General features: G+C 37.7%; 1 non-coding gene across 1 annotated transcript; it reads right to left on the bottom strand.

The window, feature by feature from the left end:
- Positions 1-11,395: 11,395 nt before the first annotated feature.
- On the bottom strand, positions 11,396-11,503 carry LOC112780694 (small nucleolar RNA R71). The gene has a single exon (XR_003191512.1). It is a non-coding gene; the product is annotated as a small nucleolar RNA R71 (small nucleolar RNA).
- Between the last annotated feature and the right edge of the window lie 6,806 nt (positions 11,504-18,309).

Here is an 18,309-nt window from a genome sequence, read left to right as displayed (position 1 = left end):
CTATAAAAGAGAAAAAATTTAAAATATGATCATCAGATACTCCATGATGAGCGGATTTTTGATGGTTTAGAATTTCTCAATGAATTCTCGTTGCAAGTATAGTTTCTAAACCAACAAATAATCCTTTCATGCAAAAAATTTGTTTGTCACAAGTAACAAACCCCAATAGAAATAATAACCGAAGTATAAAACCTCGGGTCATCTCTCAAGAAATTGCAGGGAGGTGTAGTTATTATTGGTTATGAAAAAGTATCTTTTTGGGGTTTTGAATTAGGAACAAGAAAAGTAAATTGCAAGAATTAAACTAATAGCTAATAAAGCTCTTGGCAAGGTATGAGAATTAGAAGTCCTATCCTAGCCATTCTTATCAATTGTGACATCAATTGTCCATTGCTCCCACTTAGTTAACCTCTAACTATGAAGAAAAGTCAAGCGAATGAATCAATTTGATTCCTCAAGTACTAGTCAACTCCTAAGGAAAGACTAGCTTTAGAGGGATCCAAATCAACTAGCAACTTTCAATTATCAATCAGCAAAGGAGTTTGATAACTCAAGAGTCTCCAATTACTCAACCAAAGCCAAGAAGAGAAAAATCTACTCTAAAATCCAACCAAGCATTTTGTCAAACACTTGGAAGGCATAACATAAAGGCATAGAAAAGCAATAAGAGAATGTAAATACTAAAACCAGCAATTGCAAAACCAATGATAACAAATAAAGCAAGAAGCAATAAACATGAAATACCTCAAATTGCATTAAATAGGGAATTGAATCTAACATGAAGAGTTCATAAATTAAATTGGGAAAATAAATAAACCAACAAGAGAAATAGATAAACTAAAGTACTAGAACTAATAAGAGTAGAAGAAAACTAAATTAAAGTAAAATAGAAATCTAAATTTGAAAAGGATTAAAGCTAAGAATCCTAAAACCTAGAAAACTACATCTAAACCTAAAATTATGTGAATGAATGTTGTCTGAATGAATGAATCATTGATTCCCCCACTCTGCAACCTCTAATCTGTGTTTTCGGGCTTGGAATTGGGCCAAAAGGAGCCTAGGAATCGCCCCCAGCATCTTCTGTAATTTCTGCACGTGGCGCATGTCATGCGTACGCGTCATTACGTGTACACGTCGATGGTCTTTTTCACGTGTCACGCGTACGCGTCAGGTACGCGCACGCGTTGCCATGCAATTTCGCTTTTCGCGCGCACACGTCAGGTATGCGCGCGCGTCGTTCCTCGCTGGTCAGCTCCTTAGTTTCTTATGTTCATTCCATTTTTGCAAGCTTCCTTTCCATCCTCTAAGCCATTCCTGCCCTATAAAGCCTGAAAACACTTAACACACAGATCACGGCATCGAATGGTATTAAAGGTCATTAAAAATACACAATTTAAAGGCGTAGGAAGCAAGTTTTCAATTATAGAACAGAATTAGGAAGGATTTGTAAAATCATGCAAATTGTATGAATAAGTGTGCAAAGACTTGATAAAAACCACTCAATTTAGCACAAGATAAACTATAAAATAGTGGTTTATCACTCCATCCTATAAAAATGGGAGGTAAGACACCTTTTCATACAAGTATATCCTGATCATCCATACACTAACTTGAGCTCGGAGTGCCTTTTGCTGGTACCCGCACCCCTCTGTGTATTCGAAGCCAAGGTATGACCCTGCCAAAGGAGAAAAGCTCAGATTCATCCAGCAGAAGACGAGATTTATCCTGTTTATTTATAGTTCGACCACACAAGAACAATAACAAACAAACATTTGCATATAACAATGAGTGCATGAAAATTAATGAGTAAAAATGAGATTAAATTGGATGTTAGTTCGTTCAACCTCCTCCATCTCATTGCAAATATACACCGACATCTGATCATCGGAATTAATGTATCACTACGAAAACTCCTTCAGCAAGTATACCGAATTGTCGTCAAGTAATAATAACTCTCAAAGAGTGAGGTCGAATCCCACAGAGATTAACGGATTAAGCAAACAATAGTTGATTGATTATTCTAGTTAGACTATCATAATTGGATGATGAGAAACAAGAAATGTAAATGACATAAAAGTAAAGAAAAGCAATAAAGTTCATGAAAGTAAATGGCATAAATGTAAAGTACAAGAAAGTAAAGTGCTGGAAATGTAAAGTGCAGAAAATGAAAATAACCATAAAGTAAATAAAAGAAAGAAAGATAAAATAAGCATTGGGATCAAGAGCTATTGCATTCTCTAGATTAATTAATTTCATCTCATCTTCAATCATGCAACTCATTGACCTCTTGGCAATCATGAGTGATTGAGTCCCAATTCCTTGGTAACTCAATTTCCCCAATCTTGATCAATAGCTAATTCCTTGGTCTAGTTGCTCATGAGAGGAGATAAAGCTTGTTCCCTGATTATACCACATATCCTCATAAATCCAAGTAGTGGGTAGATTAAATGTCCCAATATCCAACCCAAAACCCAAATCTACTCAAGTGTGAGAAAGGATTTCAAGCATGGTTTTATGATTCCTCTTCCAAGGTTCACATAAAACCGAAATACATTCAATCTCTTTTCCAAGATAATTGAATGCTAATATAAAGAACGAAATTCCTTCTAGTAAATCAAAGAGAGACGAAGAGAAGAAGAAGAATAAAAACAATTAATCCATCAAATAGCAATAGAGCTCTCTTTCCCAATGGAAAGAGTTAGTAATTCATAACTAAAATATTTACAAGTAAGAAAGTAGAAGAGAAGAAGAGAATGGTGGGAAGGAGGGTCCGAAGACTCACTCCTCCAATTGTGTCCAGAATGATAGATGATCCCCAATTTCTATGAAACTAAGGCCTTTATATAGGCTCTCCTAAATTACAAACTTAAATGAAATTGAAAGCAAATTACAATGAAATGAAAATAAACTATTCTAGATGCTTCTTGTGGCCTTGATTGGTTGACAATTGTGGCTTGAATAAGATTTGAAGTGGGCTTGGTTAAAGGTTGGGGACTGCAGGAAGAAGTTGGCGTGCCACGCCCACTTGAATTTGCCTTTGGAGTATGACCCACTTTGCAATGCTGAATAGATGGAGTTTTTTGGGCCTCAAATTGAATATCCATTATAAAGTATTGTATATTGTTAGAAAGTCCGAGATATCATCTTTCTAACACCACTAGAATCAACTCATTTGGACCTCTGTAGCTCAAGTTATGCCCATTTGAAGGTGAAGATATCAGTTTGTCAAATACCCAGTGTGCCACGCCTAGTCTTGGCGTGCCACACCCTTTGTGTCGTGAAACTGGCATGCCACGCCCATTCTTGGCATGCCACACCTTCAATGATGCATTAAATCTTGCTCTCTGGCCATTAGAACTGGCGTGCCACGCCCTTTTTAGGAAAGGAATTGGCATGCCACGCCCCCGAGCCGGCGTGCCAGGCCTAGGTTTGCAATGCTGAAATAATGGTCTTTTTCACCTCTATATTTAACGTCCACTATAAAGTGTTATATATCGTTGGAAAGCTCTAGATGTCATCTTTTCAATGCCACCAACATTACATCATTCGGACCTCTACAACTCAAGTTATGTTCCTTTCAAAATGAAGAGGCCAGGCTAGTAACTCTGCAGGGATGTGTTGTGCTCCTTGTGCTTTCGGGGTCAATGTCTTCCACAATTCTAGTGTCCATTATAAATTATTATATATGTTTGGAAAGCTCTGGATGTCTACTTTCTAATGGCACTAGAATCACTTCATTTTGAATTGTGTAGCTCAAGATATATTCATTTTAATGGGAGGAGGTCAGGCTGGCATATGCCCCGGCGTGCCACGCCCATAGTGGGGCTCAAAATTACTTCTCTGGAACTCAAGCCTGGTGTGCCATGCCCAAAACACCAAGTGGAACGCCCTCTTTGAGATCTTGGCTTCACAAACTTGACGTGCCACGCCCATAGCACCAAGTGGAAGTAACCAGGGGTGAAATTCGTCTTCAGAAAACACTGACGCACACTTACATGCCAGCGAATTTCTGAGTCTGCCTCGAGTCTCTTTTCTGTAGGATTCCTTCCATGTCTTTTCATTTCTTTTAAAATTCCTTGTAATTTTTATTTTCTACAATTTTCTTTTCCCTTGCAAGTTCTTTTCCTTTTTTCTTTAAAATTCTGTACTGTCTTTTAAATTCAAAACTCTATGACTACGTTGGAGGCATTTTATTACTTTCTTTAAAATTAAGGTCATTTACTTTGTTTTCATATTTTCAATTCTAAGTTTTTTAATCTTATTTTACATTTCAATTTTTTTTAATCGTTCGAAGAATGGAATATTTGGTGCACATTTGAAAATTGGTACTCACAAAGAGGAGTAAGTTTCACTCCTAGAATTTAGATATCGAACCAACTAAGATTTACTAAAAATCTGCATAACAAATTGGCACACCTGGTGGGAAAGTTTACAAAGTGTCAAAAACATCTTTTACTGATCTTGAACAAATGATTTAGTTTAGGCAACTTCAAAGTGACAGAATTATGAATATGGTTGATGAAGTTTCAAATAGCAATATTGAGTCATCTATGAATAATAATGTCCCTGTAATAATTCCACAAATGTTAGTAGAACTAACATCACAAACAGAAGGAAGCATTCAAAATCCAGGAAATGGTTTTGGAGATAATAATATAATTAAGGTTTAATTACTCTGTTGGTTCCTATAGTTTCGTGAAATTTTCAATTAGCTCCCTATACTTTTTTTCCTTTTAATTGGGTCCCTCCACCAATTTTTTTTTTCAATTAGGTCCTTCTTGGTAGTAATTGGCTTAATTGTATAGGGACCCAACTAAAAAAAAATAGTGCATGGAATCAAATAAAAGGAAAAAAAAAGTGTAGGGACTCAATTAGAAAAAAAATTGGTGCAAGGACACAATTAAAAGAAAAAAAAAGTATAGGGACCTGACGTGCGTAAAATTGCCGATTAAGAATTTATAGTGAAAATAGTGTTGCAAATATAGTTCTTAACTGACGAAAATTCTGCTTATCAATTTAGAAAGAGTTGTCACAATTTAAGAATAAAATACTGGGAGTAGAAATCCCAGGTCGTCTCCCAACGAGTTGACAAAAGAGTGCTATTTTATTAGTCAGGAATTTTTCCGAGAAATTTTAGAGTTAGAGAATAGAAAAATAAATGATTATAAATTAAAGCAATGAAAATTTACGAGAGAATTTATATAATTAAAATAAAAGCCTTGACCGGGAGAAGATTAATTGGAAGTTCTATCCTTGTTGAATTTTTCCAAGTGTAATGGTAATAGGTTGTTGTTTCTACTTAGTTATCACTTACCAAATAAAGGAAAGTCAAGTAACTGAACCAGCTCCAATTCACAAGTCCTAATCCTCTCCTAAGGAAGGATTAGGTTAGTGACTAGAGAGCCAGCCAACAACTTCCAATTTCCAATTAACATTTGAGTATTTCAACTCAAGGGTCTCTTTTTAATCAACTCCCAAGTCAAGTTGGGCGTTTACTCCATTGACATGAATGCCATTTTCATAAACGATAAAAGGGAAAGAAAAGAAGACATAGAAATTCAAATAAAATAATAACAAAAATTTAATTAAAGGTAAAAATAATTCTTTGCATTAATAAATTCCAAAACTATAGACATCCATATCTGAATAGGGTTAATGGGTGATTAAAAGAGTAAGGGAATAAGGAAACAAACTAGAATAAAGGAAACTTCAATAGAGGTAGTAACTCTTCTCAATATCCAAATCAAAAGCATAAAACTCTAAAATTATGAATATGAAGAACCCCAGAGGAAGTAGTATTTTCTCTTTAAGATTCAAAACTAAAACTAAAAACTGTGTAAAAGTGAATGTGTCAATGTGTGTTGAGTCTTTGCTTGTCTCCTGGCTCTAGTTTGTGTTTCTGGACCGAAAACTGGGTCCAAACTCAGCCTAAAATTGCCCCCAGCATTTTCTGTGATTTCTGCACGAGGCGCATGTTATGCGTACGCGTCAGTTACACGCACGCGTCGCCGTGCAATCTCGCTTCTCACGCATACACGTCAGGTACGCGCACGCGTCGCTGTGAAAATCTCCAGATTGCGCGCACGCATGAGTACGCATACACGTCGATGCTCGCTGGTCATCTCCTTTGTTTCTTGTGTTCCTTCTATTTTTGTAAGTTTCCTCTTCATCCTTTAAGCCATTCCTGCCCTATACAGCCTGAAAACACTTAAAACACAGATCACGACATCGAATGGTATAAAAGGACATTAAAAATATACAATTTAAAGGCTTAGGAAGCAAGTTTTCAACCATAGAACAAAATTGGGAAGGAATTGTAAAATCATGCAATTTGTATGAATAAGTGTGCAAAGACTTGATAAAAGCCACTCAATTTAGCACAAGATAAACCGTAAAATAGTGGTTTATCAATCTCCCCACACTTAAACATTAGCATATCCTCATGCTAAGCTCAAGGAGATAGAAAGAATGAATGGGGGAAAGTAAGACTCATGTAATGCAACCTATGTATGTGAATGCAGCTATATGCTAAGATGTTTCTATCTACTTAGTTAAAAGTAAACAAGTTCTCCAAGACAAACATAAATCAGATTCCACTAATTCAAATCACACAGTAAAAGACAAGTAAACTTGTAAGAAGATAGCTCATGAAAGCAGGGAACATAGAGTCAAGCATTGAACCCTCATTGGTAGTGTATATGCACTCTAATCGCTCAAGTGTCTAGGGTTAATTCACTCTACTCTTCTCTAGTCATGCTTTCTAAAACTTGTTCTTCATCTAACCAATCAACAAATATTTAGTGTACAAATGCAAACATCATGAGATCTTTTCAAGGTTGTAATGTGGCTAAGGTAAGGGTGAGGATATATGTATGGCTAAGTGAGCTATAATATGAATCTTTGACTAACTTAAGTTCTCATCTAACATACACATTCTATATCTATGAAATTATTCCTAGCTACCCATAATCTCACTTTTGGTATGTTTCACATACTCATATGTCAAACTTTCTTTAATTTCACCACATATGCATTGATCTTTTATTAAACTTAACATTGGGGTAATTTTGTCCCCTATTTATTATTTATTTATTAAAATCATTTTTTTTGAATATGAAAGCAAACATAACATTTCAATGCATATGGTTTTTCTGATTTCACATGAGTAAGCACCAAATTCCCAATATCTTGTCAATAAAACTTAGCATTTTCTCATTGATGAGCGGATAATTTATACGCTTTTTGACATAGTTTTTAGTATGTTTTTAGTAGAATCTAGTTACTTTTAGGGATGTTTTCATTAGTTTTTATGTTAAATTCACATTTCTGGACTTTACTATGAGTTTGTGTGTTTTTCTGTGATTTCAGGTATTTTCTGGCTGAAATTGAGGGACTTGAGCAGAAATCAGATTCAGAGGTTTCAGAAGGACTGCTGATACTGTTGGATTCTGACCTCTCTACACTCAAAGTGGATTTTCTGGAGCTACAGAACTCGAAATGGCGCGCTTCCAATTGCGTTGGAAAGTAGACATCCAGGGCTTTCCAGAAATATATAATAGTCCATACTTTGGCCAAGAATAGACGATGTAAACTGGCGTTCAACGCCAGCTTTCTACCCAAATCTGGCGTCCAGCGCCAGAAAAGGAGCCAAAACCAGAGTTGAACGCCCAAACTGGCACAAAAGCTGGCGTTCAACTCCACAAATGGCCTCTGTACGTGCAACACTCAAGCTCAGCCCAAATACACACCAAGTGGGGCCAGGAAGTGGATTTATGCATCAAGTACTTACTCATGTAAACCCTAGTGACTAGTTTATTATAAATAGGACCTTTTACTAGTCTTTTTGACCATCTTTGGTCTCAGTTTTAATCCGTTGTTCATCTTAGGAGACTATTGATCTCGTTTAGGGGGCTGGCCATCTCGGCCATGCCTGGACCTTTCACTTATGTATTTTCAACGGTAGAGTTTTTACACTCCATAGATTAAGGTGTGGAGCTCTGCTGTTCCTCAAAGATTAATGCAAGTACTACTGTTTTCTATTCAATTCATCTTATTTCGCTTCTAAGATATCCATTCATACCCAAGAACGTGATGAAGGTGATGATTATGTGTGACGCTCATCATCCTTCTCCCTTAGGAACGCGTGCCTGACAAACACTTCTGTTCTACATGAAATAAGCTAGAATGAATATCTCTTAGATCTCCTAACCAGAATCTTCGTGGCGTAAGCTAGAATGATGGCGGCATTCAAGAGAATCCGGAAAGTCTAAACCTTGTCTGTGGTATTCTGAGTAGGATTCAATGATTGAATGACTGTGACGAGCTCCTAACTCGCGATTGCAGGGCGTTAGTGACAGACGCAAAAGGATAGTAAATCCTACTCCAGCATGATCGAGAACCGACAGATGAATAGCCGTGCCGTGACAGGGTGCGTGAGCATATTATTCACTGAGAGGATAAGATGAAGCCATTGACAAGGGTGATGCCTCCAGACGATTAGCCGTGCCGTGACAGGGCATTGGATCATTTTCCCGTGAGATGACTGAAAGTAGCCATTGACAATGGTGATGTATCACATAAAGCCAGCCATGGAAAGGAGTAAGACTGATTGGATGAAGATAGCAGGAAAGCAGAGGTTCAGAGGAACGAAAAGCATCTCCACCCGCTTATCTGAGATTCTTACCAATGAATTACATAAGTATCTCTATCCCTATTCTATTATATAATATTCGAAAACACCATTATCACTTTATATCTGCCTGACTGAGATTTACAAGGTGACCATAGCTTGCTTCATACCAACAATCTCCGTGGGATTCGACCCTTACTCACGTAAGGTATTACTTGGACGACCCAGTGCACTTGCTGGTTAGTTGTACCGAAGTTGTGACAATTATGAATTAAGATCAGAGCACCAAGCTTTGGAGCCATTACCAGGATTTGTTCGAGCCTGGAGATCACAATTTCGTGCACCACTCATCAACCCAAGTTTTTGGCGCCGTTGCCGGGGATTGTTCGAGTTTGGACAACTGACGGTTCATCCTGTTGCTCAGATTAGGTAATTTTCTTTTTATTTTATTTTCAAAAATTTTTCAAAAAATATTTCAAAATTTTCTCATCTATTTTCGAAAAAAAAAATATAAAAAAAATGTTTTCAAATATTTTTATTCAAAATTTTTAAGAATGAATTCTAGTGTTTCATGAAGCATGTTGAAGCCTGGCTGGCTGTAAAGCCATGTCTATTCCTTTGGGAATGAGTATGTCAGGCATGTCATATCTGAATTACATGCTGAAGCTTGGCTGGCCATTGGCCATGTCTAGTGTTTTGGACCGGAGCTTTCATTGAAAGCTTGGCTGGCTAGTGAGCCATGTCAAATTCCTGGACTGAAGCTTTAGACTAAGAATGCAAGATTCCTGGAATTCATATTAAAAATTTTGGAATCCTTATTTTCCCTTTTCAATAAATTTTCGAAAAAAATCCAAAAAAATTATAAAATCATAAAAATCAAAAATATTTTCTGTTTCTTATTTGAGTCTTGAGTCATATCATAAGTTTGGTGTCACTTGCATATGCATCTTGCATTTTTTCGAAAATATCATGCATTCATAGTGTTCTTCATGATCTTCAAGTTGTTCTTGGTAAGTCTTCTTGTTTGATCTAGATGATTTTTTGTTTTGTGTCTTTTCATGTTTATCATATGCATTCTTGAATTCTTAGTGCGTAAGCATTAAAGAATTCTAAGTTTGGTGTCTTGCATGTTTTCTTTGCATTAAAAGTCTTTCAAAATTGTGTCTATGATGTTCATCTTGGCATTCAAAGTGTTCTTGGTGTTCATCTTGACATTCATAGCATTCTTACATGCATCACATGTTTTGATCTAAAAATTTCATGCATTGCATAATTTTCATGTTTTTCATAAAAGTTTCAAAAATAAAAAAAATATCTTTCCCTTTTTCTCTCATCAAATTCGAAAATTTGAGTTGACTTTTTCAAAAATTTTTAAAAATCAAGTTGTTTCTTATGAGTCAAATCAAATTTTCAATTTGAAAATCTTATCTTTTTCAAAATCTTTTTCAAAAATCAAATCTTTTTCAAAATTCTTAGTTATTTTCGAAAATTCCAAAAATATTTTTCAAAAATCTTTTTCTTATTTTTTTATACCAAATTTTCGAAAATAACATAATCAATTAATGTTTTGATTCAAAAATTTGAAGTTTGTTACTTGCTTGTTAAGAAAGATTCAAACTTTGAGTTCTAGAATCATATCTTGTGATTTCTTGTGAATCAAGTCATTAATTGAGATTTTAAAAATCAAATCTTTTTCAAAAACTAATTTCTATCATATCTTTTCAAAAATATCTTCTTATCTTTTTCAAAAATTTGATTTCAAAATATCTTCTCTAACTTCCTAACTTCTTATCTTTTCAAAATTTGTTTCAACTAACTAACTAACTTTTTGTTTGTTTCTTAACTTTTTCAAAACTACCTAACTAACTCTCTCTCTCTCATTTTCGAAAATATCTTCTCCCTTTTTCAAAATTTCTTTTTAATTTATTAATTATTTTAATTTTTAATTTTTAAATCTTAATTTTCGAAAATCACTAACATTTTTTAAAAACTATTTTCAAAAATCACTAACTCCTTTTCAAAATTAATTTTCGAAAATTCCCTCCTTCTCTCTCATCTTATTTTATTTATTTATTCATCTACTAACATCTCTTCCTCACATCATCACCAAATTCGAACCCCCTCCTCTATCTGTGTTCGAATTTCTTCTTCTCTTCTTTTACTAACAATAAGGAACCTCTTTACAGTGACATAGAGGATTCCTCTTCTTTTCCTTTTTCTTTCCTCTTTCTTATGAGCAGGGACAGAGAAAAAGGCATTCTTATTGAAGTTGATCCAGAACCTGAAAGGACTCTGAAGATAAAATTAAGAGAAGCTAAATTACAACAATCCAGAGACAACTTGATTGAAAATTTTGAACAAGTAAAGGAGATGGCAGCCGAACCCAACAACAATGCAAGGAGAATGCTTGGTGACTTTACTGCACCAAATTCCAATTTACATGGAAGAAGCATCTCCATTCCTGCCATTGGAGCAAACAACTTTGAGCTAAAACCTCAATTAGTTTCTCTGATGCAGCAGAACTGCAAGTTTCATGGACTTCCATCTGAAGATCCTTTTCAGTTCTTAACTGAATTCTTGCAGATATGTGATACTGTTAAGACTAATGGAGTAGATCCTGAAGTCTACAGGCTCATGCTTTTCCCTTTTGCTGTAAGAGACAGAGCTAGATTATGGTTGGATTCTCAACCCAAAGACAGCCTGAACTCTTGGGATAAGCTGGTCACGGCTTTCTTAGCCAAGTACTTTCCTCCTCAAAAGCTGAGCAAGCTTAGAGCTGATGTTCAAACCTTCAGACAGAAAGAAGGTGAATCCCTCTATGAAGCTTGGGAAAGATACAAACAGTTGACCAAAAAGTGTCCTTCTGACATGCTTTCAGAATGGACCATCCTGGATATATTCTATGATGGTTTATCTGAGCTATCAAAGATGTCACTGGACACTTCTGTAGGTGGATCCATTCACCTAAAGAAAACGCCTGCAGAAGCTCAAGAACTCATTGACATGGTTGCTAATAACCAGTTCATGTACACCTCTGAAAGGAATCCTGTGAATAATGGGAAGCCTATGAAGAAGGGAGTTCTTGAAGTTGATACTTTGAATGCCATATTGGCTCAGAATAAAATATTGACTCAGCAAGTCAATATGATCTCTCAGAGTCTACATGGAATGCAAGCTGCATCCAACAGTACTCAAGAGGCATCTTCTGAAGAAGAAGCTTATGATCCTGAGAACCCTGCAATAGCAGAGGTAAATTACTTAGGTGAACCTTATGGAAACACCTATAACTCATCATGGAGAAATCATCCAAATTTCTCATGGAAGGATCAAAAGCCTCAACAAGGCTTTAATAATGGTGGAAGAAACAGGTTTAATAATAATAAACCTTTTCCATCATCCACTCAGCAACAGACAGAGAACTCTGAACAAAATGCTTCTAATTTAGCAAATCTAGTCTCTGATCTATCTAAAGCCACTGTGAGTTTCATGAATGAAACAATGTCTTCCATTAGGAATTTGGAAGCACAAGTGGGCCAGCTGAGTAAAAGGATCACTGAAATCCCTCCCAGTACTCTCCCAAGCAATACAGAAGAGAATCCAAAAGGAGAGTGCAAGGCCATTGACATAAGCAAAATGGCCGAACCCAATGAGGGAGAGGAGGACGTGAATCCCAAGGAGGAAGACCTCCTGGGACGTCCAGTGACCAATAAGGAGCTTCCCTCTGAGGAACCCAAGGAATCTGAGACTCATCTAGAGACCATAGAGATTCTATTGAACCTCCTTATGCCCTTCATGAGCTCTGATGAGTATTCCTCTTCTGAAGAGAATGAGGAGGTTACTGAAGAGCAAACTGCCAAGTTTCTTGGTGCAATCATGAAGCTGAATGCCAAATTATTTGGCATTGATACTTGGGAAGTTGAACCTCCCTTGTTCATCAATGAACTAAGTGATCTGGATCAACTGACATTGCCTCAGAAGAGACAGGATCCTGGAAAGTTCATAATACCTTGTACCATAGGCACCATGATCTTTAAGGCTCTGTGTGACCTTGGTTCAGGAATAAACCTCATGCCCCTCTCTGTAATAGAGAAACTGGGAATCTATGGGGTGCAAGCTGCTAGAATCTCATTAGAGATGGCAGACAATTCAAGAAAACAGGCTTATGGACAAGTAGAGGACGTGCTAGTAAAGGTTGAGGGCCTTTACATCCCTACTGATTTCATAGTCCTGGATACTGGAAAGGAAGAGGATGAATCCATCATCCTAGGAAGACCTTTCCTGGCCACAGCAAGAGCTGTGATTGATGTTGACAGAGGTGAAATAGTCCTTCAATGGAATGAGGACTCCCTTGGGTTTAAAACTCAAGGATCTCCCTCTGCAACCATGGAGAGGAAGCAGAAAAAGCTTCTCTCAAAGCAGAGTCAACCAAAGCCCCCACAGTCAAACTCTAAGTTTGGTGTTGGGAGGCCACAACCAAACTCTAAGTTTGGTGTTGAACTCCCATATCCAAACTCTAAGTTTGGTGTTGGAAAGTCTCAACAAAGCTCTGCATATCTGTGAGGCTCCATGAGAGCCCACTGTCAAGCTATTGACATTAAAGAAGCGCTTGTTGGGAGGCAACCCAATTTTTATTTATCTAACTATATTTTTCTCAGTTATATGTCTTTATAGGTTCATGATCATGTGGAGTCACAAAATAAACAAAAAAAAAAAAAAAAAATCAAAAACGGAATCAAAAACAGCAGAAGAAAAATCACACCCTGGAGGAGCATCTGTCTGGCGTTCAAACGCCAGAACAGAGCATGGTTCTGGCGCTGAACGCCCAGAATGGGCAGCATCCTGGCACTGAACGCCCAGAACAAGCATGGTTCTGGCGTTCAACAGAAATGGCAGCAAATGGGCGTTGAACGCCCAAAATGGGCACCAACCTAGCGCTGAACGCCCAGAGTTGTGTGCAAGGGCATTTTACATGCCTAAATTGGTGCAGGGATGTAAATGCCTTGACACCTCAGGATCTGTGGACCCCACAGGATCATCTCAGGATCTGTGGACCCCACAGGATCCCCACCTACCTCATCATCTCTCTTTCCATTCATGATCATCCCTTCTGTTTTCCATTTACCACTCACATCCATACACCCACTACCTTCAAAATTCAACATCTCTCTCTCTCCCACCCAATCCCACCCATATGGCCGAATACACACTCCCATCCATCTCCTCCATATCTTCTTCTTATTCTTCTATTCTTTCTTCTTTTGCTCGAGGGCGAGCAACATTCTAAGTTTGGTGTGGTAAAAGCATAGCTTTTTTGTTTTTTCCATAACCATTGATGGCACCTAAGGCCAGAGAAACCTCTAGAAAGAGGAAAGGGAAGACAAAAGCTTCCATCAAGGGTCTATAGCTCAGTGGTAGAACATTTGACTGCAAATCAAGAGATCCCTGAGATACCTCAGGGGATACATTTTCTTCCACACAATTATTGGAAGCAACTAAGAGTGAAACATCAAGAGCACTCCATCATGCCTCATGAAATAAGAGAAGATCAAAAAGCAATGAGGGAGGAGCAACAAAGACAAGGAAGAGACATAGAAGAGCTCAAGGACATCATTAGTTCCTCAAGAAGGAAACGCCACCATCACTAAGGTGGATTCATTCCTTGTTCTTATTTCTTCTGTTTTTTGTTTTCTATGTTATGTGCTTATCTATGTTTGTGTCTTCATTACATGATCATTAGTAGTTAGTAACTATGTCTTAAAGTTATGAATGTCCTATGAATCCATCACCTCTCTTAAATGAAAAATGTTTTAAATCAAAAGAACAAGAAGTACATGAGTTTCGGATTTATCCTTGAACTTAGTTTAATTATATTGATGTGGTGACAATGCTTCTTGTTTTCTGAATGTATGCTTGAACAGTGCATATGTCTTTTGAAGTTGTTGTTTAAGAATGTTAAATATGTTGGCTCTTGAAAGAATGATGACAAGGAAACATGTTATTTGATAATCTGAAAAATCATAAAAATGATTCTTGAAGCAAGAAAAAGCAGCAAAGAATAAAGCTTGCAGAAAAAAAAAGAGAAAAAAAAAGGGGCAAAAAAAAAAATAGAAAGAAAAAGAAAAAACAAGCAGAAAAAGCCAATAACCCTTAAAACCAAAAGGCAAGGGCAAATAAAAAGGATCCCAAGGCTTTGAGCATCAGTGGATAGGAGGGCCTAAAGGAATAAAATCCTGGTCTAAGCGGCTAAACCAAGCTGTCCCTAACCATGTGCTTGTGGCGTATAGGTGTCAAGTGAAAACTTGAGACTGAGCGGTTAAAGTCAAGGTCCAAAGCAAAAACAAAGAGTGTGCTTAAGAACCCTGGACACCTCTAATTGGGGACTTTAGCAAAGCTGAGTCACAATCTGAAAAGGTTCACCCAATTATGTGTCTGTGGCATTTATGTATCCGGTGGTAATACTGGAAAACAAAGTGCTTAGGGCCACGGCCAAGACTCATAAAGAAGCTGTGTTCAAGAATCATCATACTGAACTAGGAGAGTCAATAACACTATTCAAAATCTGAAGTTCCTATAGATGCCAATCATTCTGAACCTCAATGGATAAAGTGAGATGCCAAAACTATTCAAGAGGCAAAAAGCTATAAGTCCCGCTCATATGATTGAAGCTCTGTTTCATTGATAGTTTGGAATTTGTAGTATATTCTCTTCTTTTTATCCTATTTGATTTTCAGTTGCTTGGGGACAAGCAACAATTTAAGTTTTGTGTTGTGATGAGCGGATAATTTATACGCTTTTTGACATAGTTTTTAATATGTTTTTAGTAGAATCTAGTTACTTTTAGGGATGTTTTCATTAGTTTTTATGTTAAATTCACATTTCTGGACTTTACTATGAGTTTGTGTGTTTTTCTGTGATTTCAGGTATTTTCTGGCTGAAATTGAGGGACTTGAGCAGAAATCAGATTCAGAGGTTGAAGAAGGACTGCTGATGCTGTTGGATTCTGACCTCTCTGCACTCAAAGTGGATTTTCTGGAGCTACAGAACTCGAAATGGCGCGCTTCCAATTGCGTTGGAAAGTAGACATCCAGGGCTTTCCAGCAATATATAATAGTTCATACTTTGGCCAAGAATAGATGACGTAAACTGGCGTTCAATGCCAGCTTTCTACCCAAATCTGGCGTCCAGCGCCAGAAAAGGAGCCAAAACCAGAGTTGAACGCCCAAACTGGCACAAAAGCTGGCGTTCAACTCCACAAATGGCCTCTGCACGTGCAACACTCAAGCTCAGCCCAAATACACACCAAGTGGGCCCAGGAAGTGGATTTATGCATCAAGTACTTACTCATGTAAACCCTAGTGACTAGTTTATTATAAATAGGACCTTTTACTAGTCTTTTTGACCATCTTTGGTCTCAGTTTTAATCCGTTGTTCATCTTAGGAGACTATTGATCTCGTTTAGGGGGCTGGCCATCTCGGCCATGCCTGGACCTTTCACTTATGTATTTTCAACGGTAGAGTTTCTACACTCCATAGATTAAGGTGTGGAGCTCTGCTGTTCCTCAAAGATTAATGCAAGTACTACTGTTTTCTATTCAATTCATCTTATTTCGCTTCTAAGATATCCATTCATACCCAAGAACGTGATGAAGGTGATGATTATGTGTGACGCTCATCATCCTTCTCCCTTAGGAACGCGTGCCTGACAAACACTTCTGTTCTACATGAAATAAGCTAGAATGAATATCTCTTAGATCTCCTAACCAGAATCTTCGTGGCGTAAGCTAGAATGATGGCGGCATTCAAGAGAATCCGGAAAGTCTAAACCTTGTCTGTGGTATTCCGAGTAGGATTCAATGATTGAATGACTGTGACGAGCTCCTAACTCGCGATTGCAGGGCGTTAGTGACAGACGCAAAAGGATAGTAAATCCTACTCCAGCATGATCGAGAACCGACAGATGAATAGCCGTGCCGTGACAGGGTGCGTGAGCATATTATTCACTGAGAGGATAAGATGAAGCCATTGACAAGGGTGATGCCTCCAGACGATTAGCCGTGCCGTGACAGGGCATTGGATCATTTTCCCGTGAGATGACCGAAAGTAGCCATTGACAGTGGTGATGTATCACATAAAGCCAGCCATGGAAAGGAGTAAGACTGATTGGATGAAGATAGCAGGAAAGCAGAGGTTCAGAGGAACGAAAAGCATCTCCACCCGCTTATCTGAGATTCTTACCAATGAATTACATAAGTATCTCTATCCCTATTCTATTATATAATATTTGAAAACACCATTATCACTTTATATCTGCCTGACTGAGATTTACAAGGTGACCATAGCTTGCTTCATACCAACAATCTCCGTGGGATTCGACCCTTACTCACGTAAGGTATTACTTGGACGACCCAGTGCACTTGTTGGTTAGTTGTACCGAAGTTGTGACAATTATGAATTAAGATCAGAGCACCAAGCTTTGGAGCCATTACCAGGATTTGTTCGAGCCTGGAGATCACAATTTCGTGCACCACTCATCAACCCAAGTTCCCACAATTCCTCACACTTAAGTGACACACAATCTTTATCTTAAGCTACCCAAAGATTCAAATGGGGTATTCATTGTGTTTTTTTTGTTTAAAGCTATTGATGTTGTAATATAAAGAACAAATGGGGATTAAAAGGCTCAAAGTGGCAAACAAGGATAATTGAAATGGTGGGCTATTTGAGATAAGTGAGCTAATAACAATCAATGGCCTCAATCATATGTATGCATGCAAATACACTAAACAATGGACATACAGAATGGAAAAAACCATAGATTGCAATCATAGAGAAGAAAACACACAAGAATAAAATTTATGGTTAAATAATATAACCATATAATTAAGCTCAAAATCTCACAGGTTGTGTGTTCTTAGCTATAAACCATGTTCCAAATTACAATCTTCAAACAAGTTTAACAAAAAAGTTTTTAATTTAAATTAGTGAAATACTATGAAATAGGGTCTTGAAAAGAAACTCATTACTTTAACCAAGCGAAACATACATGCAAACAATTATTATCATGTAATCTATCCTATCTAACAAAATAAAATAAAATATAATATTGGTGTTAAGAGAGAGGGATTACCTTCGGAAGTCAGGGACTGACCTCCCCACACTTAAGGCCTGGCACGGTCCTCCGTGCCGTCAGTAAGGAGCAAAGTAGGGTCGGAAGCATCGCCTTCGCTGTCTGGCTCGCCATGGCTCCCTGTGCTACTGGATGAGGGGGAGTCCAGGGTGTCCTTCTATTTCGGAGGTGGGTGGGTACCAACTATGAGGTCCTTCAGATAGTTGTATTGGTGCTTGTTACGGCACTCCATTTGCTCCATCCGCCGGTCTTGTCGGTCGAACCTCTCAAGGATCTGAAAGAACATCTGATGGGTGGATGGTGCTTGTGGTGTGGATGATGGTGGAGTAGAAGAAGGAGAAGTATCCAAAGATGGGCCTGCAGGCCGGCTCGCAGAGGGAATTGGTGGTCTGATGTACTTTCCATGCGGGACATACTGACCGACCCTTGGGATCATGACCTTCGTGTCTCCTGCCCGATAGGACACACCTGCTGCAGAGACTAAATCTGAAATCAATGCGGGGAAAGGCAGGTTGCCCGCTAACTACATGTGTCCTATGACCTGCCGGATGTG

This window comes from Arachis hypogaea, chromosome 19 (assembly GCF_003086295.3).
Source record: "Arachis hypogaea cultivar Tifrunner chromosome 19, arahy.Tifrunner.gnm2.J5K5, whole genome shotgun sequence".
Taxonomy (NCBI): domain Eukaryota; kingdom Viridiplantae; phylum Streptophyta; class Magnoliopsida; order Fabales; family Fabaceae; genus Arachis; species Arachis hypogaea.
This window is presented reverse-complemented; position numbering and strand designations above follow the sequence as displayed.